Genomic DNA, 10,645 nt, shown 5'->3' with positions numbered 1-10,645 from the left:
CGATGGGCGAGAATGGACAAATGGAAGAGACAATTTGCAAGGTGGATGGTCATGGAATCTTCCAGAAACTTATACTGTGACACTTTCCTCTCTGAATTCGCCCAGGGATGAGTAAGAGATCATCAATCTCCAAGTGGAATTAAGAACTATCAAAGAGAAGACATTAATCAAAATCCCAGAAGCTAACTCACCTCCCTGCAATCATCTATATATGGATCCCTCATCCCAGAGATCCGGAGGCTAGAATTTTGTATCTTGTAAGGAAGTGCTGTTGGTTTCCTGGTGGAATATCATAGTGTTGGGTGATCTAAGATTTTCATGAGGTGAAGAAGGGCTTTCATGCTGGGAGGATGACACTGGGTTAGATCAATGGGTTGTAATCCTCTCTTCTAATCTCTATATCAATAAAGTTATTCAAGCTTTCCTCCACATTCTTGTATGTTTGATAATATATGCATTTGTGTGGTCAATATATATATGGTCCTATATTGCTTATGATTGTAGATCTCTGCACTTTGAAGGTATTATGCTGCTTTGACTTTACAGGTACTCTCTGAGGTGGAGTGGTCAAGGGAGAAGCGGCAAAGACCTATCGGTGAGGAGAAGGAACAAGAAAAGAACTGAGCGAAAGACTGAGGTTGGTATTCTTTGATCCTCTCCTATATATGTCTCATAAAGGAAAACAAAAGTAACTTTAATCTATTTGTTTCTAAGATAGCTACCTATCTTAGTGGGAGTAGCAGCTATGCATAGAAACTAGATTTCCCGATAACAAAATGGCAACTCCACTGGGGAGCGAATAGTTTGTTTGCTTGTTTATACTTTTTTGCTTTATAAACTTATAGATGGAGCCTGAAGTTAAGCCAGCTAGCCTTCGAACTGCATTTGCTATGCAAGTGTAAAGTAGATTAGTGCTGCTTCAGTCTATCTCTGGGTTTTGTTTATGAACTGAACAATCAATTTTCAAACATCCTAATTGCCCTAGTGGTGGCTCTAGTAACCTTATTAGATGAGCCCCTGTGATTTCTATTTACTGACTATCACTTTCTCAGCCTAAATCCTTGAACGGAGCTGCAAACTATGATCAAGAACCAAGTTAAAGTCTCATGCTGGTACCATCACACCCTCTCTTCAAGGAAACTACTATGCATCACACCTCCCATGTGCAGTAGGTGGGATATATCCCAGTTTCCCTGTGTTACAGGTGCAATGATCAGAAAAGGCTAATTTTTCCTTCAGACTTTGGTTTTTCTTCACTCTCTTCAACTCTATTCAAGAGTTTTGCTATCTATGATCAATATACCACTGTGGAAACTCCCTTCATTTGTGTGATTCCACCTCCATAGTACAAAGAATTGTGAATGTTTTTATGTATTGTGCGCCATTTACAGTTCTCTTTTACAAAAGTAGCGTAATCAAACTGTCGTTTTTTGATTTGGAAGTGTTGCAAGTGTCATTTTGGTCAAAGAAAAGAATTCTATCGTTCTTGACAGTTGATTGTATAGTTACTCTTGTATTTGATTTGAATTAGTAGTTTTTCAAGTGTCAAAAGTAGTTTTCAATTCAAAATCGCAAAGTTTCATCATTATCTTCCTTTTGTTTTTTGAACAGAAATTTGTTAGTACTGTCGTTTTGAAAAGATAATTCAGATTTGTACTTAGCATTCTTCTTGTCATTCACACATTAAGAAGGCTGCAAACAAATACATGCATGTGCATTTGCATTTAGACTGCCTGTTGGTTTGATTTAGGACAGTGCATCTAATGTGTGCTCTCTGCTCTATGTTGAAAGAATATCATCTCTCTTTCTCTAGTAGCTAGGACTTTCATTGCAAAAAGAATATTAAACGATCATTTATCATCTTAGATTGAATTTTATGAATTGTGTATCTACATCATGCGGTGAACCTGAAAGGCAAATTTCTTAAGAAAGATCAACTGTAAAATAAATTTAATGAACATAAAAACGCTTTGGAACCTAATGCACAACATTTAGAAGTCTAGGCTAGAGACGTATTCCGGCGTCGTAAAGCCTGGTAACTATCACTTTCATTGTTGGTTGGGTGATTCCTCCTCTTTGAGATGACAAGTGCTAGTACGGAGTTGTGTTCCCACGTACCGTTGAGTATATATTGGGAGACCACAATAGGCTATATCCTTTATCCATAGGAAGCCATGTTTGCTGCCCTATCGATCGCAATGCACTGAACACAGCATTCGGGAAGATTGACTGCCATACCGTAAAAAGTATTCTGCAGTCTTGCAATTGGTTTGGTAATCCCTCTGTCTAGATTTCCAGAGTAGTCTCTTTTGTTCCTTTTTAGACTCCTTAAAGGAAAAGGTCCATCTGAGCACTTGTCACTTCAGGCTCATTAAAAATCGAAGGCGACTAGAGTCATCTTTTGTTTTTTCTCAACTCTTAAAAATTGAAAAAAAAAGTTGTGTCAAAGCGTCTAAAATTTATTCTAATTGTTATAACATCACTATTCCCTTGTTATTCTTAGATTGAGAAAATGGAGTCCACCAACCAAGGATTTCCCCTTGGAGGAAATCCTAGTCCTTTCTCCTCTTGGGGAGATGTTGGTTCACCTCATATGGCCACATTGTCACTTCTAGGATTGACGATTGGCTTGCCAATATGGCTCTTCTCAACCTCCGTTGTTCAGAATACCATGATTCCTAAACAATCAAATCAGAAACTAGACAATACTAGAGTTACCCCTCAACCTTCTACTTCGTCCGCTTCTCCCTTTCCTCCATCCTCTTCGCTTGATGAACTTGGTAAAGAAAAAAATCAAGTAACTAAGAAGGAGAAGAAGGGGAAGGAGAAGAAGGAAAAGAAGAAGAAGGAGCCAAAGGCAAAAAGGGGTAACCGTGCATCATCTAGCGAAAATCCACACACTGCACCATCCAAGCCTTAGTAAATCTCCATGTGTCATTTGTAAAGGAGACCACTATCATTGAGATTTTCCTTGTATCCCTCGAATCTTAAGGGACTGATCTCCTCATTTGCACAATCCGGTGTCATCAACCTTTGAAAATCATGTTGAAAGTACACCATCAACTAGTGAAAGCGAACCATTTGTACAGAAAAGGAAATGTAAATTTCCTTGTAAACTGTGTGAAGGCGATCATGTCGTCCATCGTTTTCCCTTCCTAGATGAAGCAAAAAGAGTCTTGGATAACCGTCCCGCTTCACCGCTACGGCTTCCTCCTGGATACAAGAAACTCTTGCCGAGTCCATCACTAGTTCAAAATCTGACCGACACAACTTTGTGGTCAATCGAAGCATCTATCATTGAAGATAAACCCATTGAATCCATACCAGACGAAAGTCAAAAGGTTGAGGTGGAAATCGACCCGGTCTTGTCTTCAGTAGGTCCATCTTTAGATGATACAATCACCATAGAGAATGAGAACGACACCGTTCAAATTCTTTTCATAAACACAGACTCCAATGAACATGGGGGCAATCTACCTGTTCCTTTACCGTAGGAAGGAAGTTCGCCAGAGTTATATCCGGCCGTCTATTCGGTCCCACCTCCAAGCAACCTAGTGGTTTCCTTCGATTGGAATCTACTAGGCAGAACCTGTCTATCGTCTAATGTACCATTCCAAATCATTATACAAGCTTACAGAATGGTCATGGTGGGTACTATCATAGATAAAGGGGTTTCTGTGAGTATCCTTTCCTCGACTGCTTGGAAAGCACTTGGTTCGCCATCGCTTATGCCTGAGATGGGAAATTTGGCAGGCTTCGACAAAGGAACCAATCAACCGTTAGGGATCCTTCCAAATGTGCCTATAACTTTAAGAAGGAAAACCGTGTATATGAATGTAATGGTAGTCCAAGCGCCTTTAGATTACAATCTACTCCTTGGGCGTGACTATATTTATTGCATGGGAGCCATTGTCTCCTCACTCTTTCGAGTAATGTGTTTTACGCATGAAGGCAGAATGGTCCAGCCCATAGACCAGCTTTCATTCCCCGGCTCACACATGGAAAATAGTCAAATACCATCCCTAAATGTTATTTTCATGCAAGGAATGTCTCATCAATCTCCAGTCCGTCCACCTGAAGAACGCGAGTAATTCAGGAGTCGTGATTGAAACTTAGGGGTCATGCACCCTGGTCTACTTTGGCAGGAAAATTCTGGGTATAAGGTAGGTTTCTGCGAAGAATATATGACTAGTCCGACACCCGTCCATATAGGAAAATGGGATTAGACCGGATAAGATACCTCCATTAGAAGGTATGCCTTTCCTGATAGAACACATGTTTTGTTTGCAAATTGAGGGGTAACCTATAATAGGTAGGCCTTTCCTAACAAGGCAAATGTTTTTTTTGAAAATTGAGGCGTAACCTCAAAATTCTACTTCACTATACCTGGGGGCATGCAAACCTTTTTGCGTGAAAGTGAAGAGCGACCATTTATTTTCTTAGTTTGTAGATTCTCAAAACCTTTAAACTCGTAGGATTGGTCGTTCCTGGATTACATAAAAAAAGGATACGGAGCAAAGCTTCGAAAGGTGCAAGCTCCACAAAAATGGAATATACTGATGAGATGTCCTTATTATACGACTAGCATGAGCGGTTTTTATGTGAAGTTGAAGCTTGTTAAAAATTAAACCTAAGCAATAAGCAAATCTTTCCCCTAGAGTTTAAGCTCATAAAAAAATGAACCAATTTCTAGTAAATAACCATTGTGAATGTATTATCATCAGCTCCTGAGCCTTGGTTGTGTTCTCATCATCACCTCCACTCGGTTTTAGTTGATCATTCGTCTCCATTTGATTTTTTACCCCTTTTGAGGAACAGCTGCGAAGAGTGACTCTCTTAGCCATCCTTGTGACATTGCCATGATTGGAAAATTCCAAACCTTACCTGGAATCAGCTTCTACCCGAAATTATCACTCGTTCCTAAAAAAACGAGTCTCCTTTAAGCTCTTTTCATCTGACTCGTAAAATATGAAAAGATTTCTGAGCAGTTGGCCTCTCCAGCTCGTTAAAGCTACCAAGAGTGTTATCCCTCCTCTAGATTTTAATCTTTTTGGACCTGAGGGATTATTACACAAAAAGATCGAGTGCTTGTTTTGTTCAGCTCATTAAAATTATCAAAAATTCATCCCTTTCGTATTATTTTATACTTTTTCAGACTTAAGGGATTATATGACGAAAAGGGATTATTGGAGTTTCCTTTACGTACCTTTTCAGATACTCTAAAATTGAAAAACGACCGAGTTATATTTATCATTAAAATCATTAAAACCAATAGCAACAAACTTGTCCATATAGACAAGAACGAGTTTCACTATTGCTAGGCTCATTAAAACATAGCGACAAGTTTGCCCGAAGGGAAAATTATAGAATAAGCATATGTTATCCTCCTCAAGCTTGATAAAAATAAAGAGGTACTGGTCAGCAATGACTGGGGAAAAATTTGGAAGAAAACTTGAAGAAACTTTATTGGTAGCAAAGTTGCTCTTGAACATGACACTTTCACTCCATGTTTGAGTCGGGTTGGGTTATTCTATTCACCGGTCATATTACCATTGGTCCACCGTACCATCCATCTTTGGGGCTAACACTACCAATCCATTTTAGTGTCGCCGATTTGTTCAAGAGAAGTCAATCATAGAATTCACCAACCCATTTTGTGTCTCATCTGCTGCAATACCTTTACACTTCATTCTTTCATGGCCGCCACCCTGAACCCTGTATCATCAGATTGTTTTCACCTCCAAAAGTCATTTGCTCCATTCTGGGTCATAGATGTGGGATTCATTAAGGCCCTCCTACGATGGGTCACTTCTTGTCGACATCAGCTCATTATCCAAGAAGTCAACCTAGGAACAACCCTTTCAGTACTTTGAAGCTTGCATGCCTCAATGGCAAGTTTCTCACTTTCAGTGACAAATTTACATCAATGGCCTTCGAGTGAGATATTTTGCATGGTGTTCGATGCCAAGTCCCATTTTCACACCACGTGAATTGTACTGTCATACCTTGAGGGTCATCATCATTATCGGTGATTCTTCTTGCGCCTGTTAACAGCTTACATCATTGGCTGGTAATCAGGCGATGTCTTTCCATGTTTGACTCCAGAACTTTTTTCACATGGATCGGCTTGTACTTTGAGAGAAGATTGGACAAGTTTTGAAGACCCTGGATCTAGTTTCATCCATCCGAGCTACGATATATTCAGGAAAATAAAGACATAAAATGTACATCATTGCTGCACAGATGATCATCTGAATCAAAGGATGATGGCTCGATCAGAATCATCAGTCTACCACACAGACGATTGTCTATCCTATGTACATGAAAATGAATTTATAAAGCTGAGCATGGGAATGCCCGCCTCAGCTAGATCATGAAAATATTATGAAGATAATGTATTGTATTGTATCTTATTACAGGTCACCTTCCAGCTTGAAAAACCTCGGATCCTCATGATAAAGCATTTCACCTGACATCAAAAGATTAACGACCTCATGCTTTAGGGGGCAACTGTTATAAACATTTTTGGCCACTCCAACCCCAATCATATATGTCCATAAGCCAAGGGATTCTGAATCCCTAAAAGTGTTGTTTCATGCCCTAAAGGAACAAGGTCAGCTAATTACATCATCTCCCAGAAGTTCTCCACAGAAAACTGCTCAGAATTGGTCAAAACTGGACCATACAGGTTGCTCAATGCTAAGGGTGTCATGCATCTCACCTGCCCAATGTAAAATGTGCGATGCATACTACAAAGCCCTTCTATAGGGTGCGATGGGCGAGAATGGACAAATGGCAGAGACAGTTTGCAAGGTGGATGATCATGGAATCTTCCAGAAACTTCTCCTATGACACTTGCCTCTCTGAATTCGCCCAGGGATGAGTAAGAGATCATCAATCTCCAAGTGGAATCAAGAACTATCAGAGAGAAGACACTAATCAAATCCCAGAAGCTGACTCACCTTCCTGCAATCATCTATATACGGATCCCTCATCCCAGAGATCCAGTGGCTGGAATTTTGTATCTTGTAAGTGTTGTTGGTTTCTTGGTGGAATATCATAGTGTTGGGTGATCTAAGCTTTTCATGAGGTGAATAAGGGCTTTCATGTTGGGAGGATGACGTTGGGTCAGATCAATGGGTTGTAATCCTCTCTTCTAATCTTTATATCAATAAAGTTATTCATGTTTCCTCCACATTCTTGTATTTTTGATAATATATGCGTTTGTGTGGTCAATATATATCTGGTCCTATATTGCTTATGATTGTAGATCTTTTCACTTTGAAGGTATTATGCTGCTTTGACTTTATAGGTACTCTCTGAAGTGGAGTGGTCAAGGGAGAAGCGGCAAAGCCCTGTTGGTGAGGAGAAGGAACAAGCAAGGAACCGAGCAAAGACTGAGGTTGGTATTCTTTGATCGTCTCCTATCTACTTCTCATAAAGGAAAACAAAAGTAAATTTAATCTGTTTGTTCCTAAGATAACTACCTGGCTTAGTGGGACTAGCAGCTCTACATAGACACTAGATTTCCCAATAACATCTAGCAAAAGACTTTAGCTTATTTCCAGCTTTGGAAGAGTTTCGGAAATTGCATTAAGCATTCTAGAGTTGATGGTCATCCTTAAACCATCACAGGCTGATACCTCCCATTTCAGTTTGAGGTTTTCCCTTTCATGCGTGGTGAGACCTCCCTTTCATGGTTGAAGGTTTCCCTCTTCAAAACATTAGCAACACTTCCTCTAGTAGAAGAACTTAGCTTCTTTACAAACCTAGAAGAGTTCTCGAAACTGCACTAAGAATTCCAGTGTTTGTGGTCATCCTTAAACCACCTCCCTTGATACCAACATTTCAGAGAGAACACATTTAGTCTAGTCCTGCCATGCATTTTTGCATGTTTTGTATTACAGTTCTCTTCTTGGACTCACATATAACCCTTCGGATTAAGAGGGGGAATGTTGGACACCTATTTCTCTAAGGGTTGGTGTGGAAGCCGAACAGCCAAATGGAGTCGAAGGGACCACTTGGAATATGAAACCAAGGGTTATTCCTATGTATCATAAATATGTATCATTGTGAATAAGATATGAAATTCATTGATTTATCATTCAGATTACGTTCACATTCCATGTATACCTGACAATTTTAAATCCACTTTATATAGAGATAAAGTAATTGATAGAAATAAAAAAAACAACTTACTTTTTAATACTAAAGAGATAAGTAATTCCCTCACTACTTTGTCGAATTGAGAAATTCCATCTAAAAATATTATAAATGATATTACATGATATGTATGTCCTATGTTCACTTGACATATGATAATTAAAATAAAAATATATTAACAACAAAAAATATTCACTTTAGTCATAAATAAAAATTTTAATATTCATATTAAATAACATAATTTATATCTAGTTTATATAAAAACTAATTTAAATGTGTGTAATTTATTGCATTCTTAATATAGAATTGATACATAAATTTTAAACCATATTAATAAAAAAATCATTCATTTATATATATATATATATATAGTATTTTAAAATATTTATAAAAAGAACATATATGAGATATCTCTATATATATATTTTTTAGTTTGAAATGTAATTAAGGAATATATTAAAAATTTTTATTTTTAATGTAATAGTAATGATAAATAAAATATTTCAATATCAAACCATCTATATATATTCTATATAATTTTATTAGTTAGAAAAACTTGAATATGGATTTTATATATGTATATAAATAAATAGAATTCTAATTTTACTAGTAGATTCTTTAGAGATTTGTAAGTCATTCATTTTTCACTGAGTTGTTTTTAATGCGACTTTTTGTAGTTTCTTATGGATCTAACCAAAAATTTTGAGGTGAAATCTTGAGTTTTGTTATTTGAACTTGTTTTTCACTGCATAGATTGATTCAGCACCCTATAAAACCCCTAGGGAACTTCCATTGTGCAGATTATACCCATCAGGCTTGTGATTTCAATAAATTCCTATCCGACTTCAGAAAAACTAATTCAGAAAAATAAATAAGAAAAGTTTTCAAAAGGTCTCATTAAAGATTTTTTACTATGAACTTGACATTTAACATTATATATATATATATATATATATATATATATATATATATAACAAAAATAATTATATACATATTTTAAATATTTTAAATATATATATATATAGAGAGAGAGAGAGAGAGAGATGTTTTAGTGTAAATCTTAAATACAAAATTTTCTATGTCAATTAGAATTTTTTATATATAAAGGAGAGAATTTTTATTTCTAATGTGTTTTAGAGAGATTTGTAGTTCATTCATTTTTGAAATTTACATGTAACATTTTAAATATCAATGACAAAAATAATATTAATAAATATGAGTATGTAAAATTTAAACAAATATTTGTTTAAGTTTTTATTGAGATATATATTACCATATTAATATTTAGAATATGAATTTTAGATAAAATATTTCAATGTCAACTCTCTATATAAAACATTGTATATCTAATTTCATTTGTGTTGTATTTGTGATTATTCTATTAATGAGATATGTTTTACTAGTTAAAAATTTTAGTATGAATTATATATAACATTTTATTAGTTAAATTTTTAATATGAATAATATATATATAGAATGCTATTTATAGATCTTTTTATATCTAATTTCATTTGTGTTGTATTTGTGATTATTCTATTAATGAGATATTTTTTATTAGTTAAAAATTGTAATATGAATTATATATAACATTTTATTAGTTAAGTTTAATATGAATAATATATATAGAGAATTCTATTTATAGATATTTTTAGGGGTGATTCATTTATTTTTTAATATGGAATTCATACACATATATATTATCGAAAATGTTTATAATAAAAATAGTTTTGTTTGTAGAGAACCTTATGCATATATGTTTTTGGTTTCCAAATATACTTAGGGCATGTAATAACATTTGAATGTGTAGTGTGTCAAAGACAAATAATATATATATATATTTGCTAAAAATCAACACAGGCTCATCTTAACTTTGAGTATACTTAAAGCCAAAATGAATCAAATATTTCAATATGGTAACCTTCCTAAAGTTTTGTATTCAAAAAAAGTCTGGAGTTATCATATTATTAACATTGATGTTTCACATGATATAAATATTCTATGTGAAGAGATGTTGTAATGTCATATTATGTAAATATTTTGACTTGATGAAATTATATAAAATAAAAATTAAAGTAAATTAATAATTCTAACTAATAATTACTAAATAAAAATAAAAATAGAAATTTATTGTTTGATGTTTCAGTGCTAGGGATTTTGACAATAGATGATTTTTCCATTGGTATTCTTATGTAATATAACTTATTTAAATATGTGAAAAAATAAATATTATATATATATATATGAGACAAACCTAGATCTGTCTTAACTCGAGATCTAAAGTTCCAAGAGGAATCAAATATCTTGAGATGCAAACATTTCCTAAGGTTAGAAATGCTAAAAATAACGTTGCTATAAATAGCATTTCAGGACATACTCCAACTGTGTTGGAAATAGAAAAAATAGAAATGCTAATTAAAATTGAGAATCAAAATTCGAATTAAAATTGAGAATCAAAATTCGAATTAAAATTGAGAATTAAAAT

This window comes from Pinus tabuliformis, chromosome Q, assembly GCF_031772625.1.
Source record: "Pinus tabuliformis cultivar Carrire ecotype Pingquan chromosome Q, CPIR1, whole genome shotgun sequence".
NCBI lineage: Eukaryota > Viridiplantae > Streptophyta > Pinopsida > Pinales > Pinaceae > Pinus > Pinus tabuliformis.
This window is presented reverse-complemented; position numbering follows the sequence as displayed.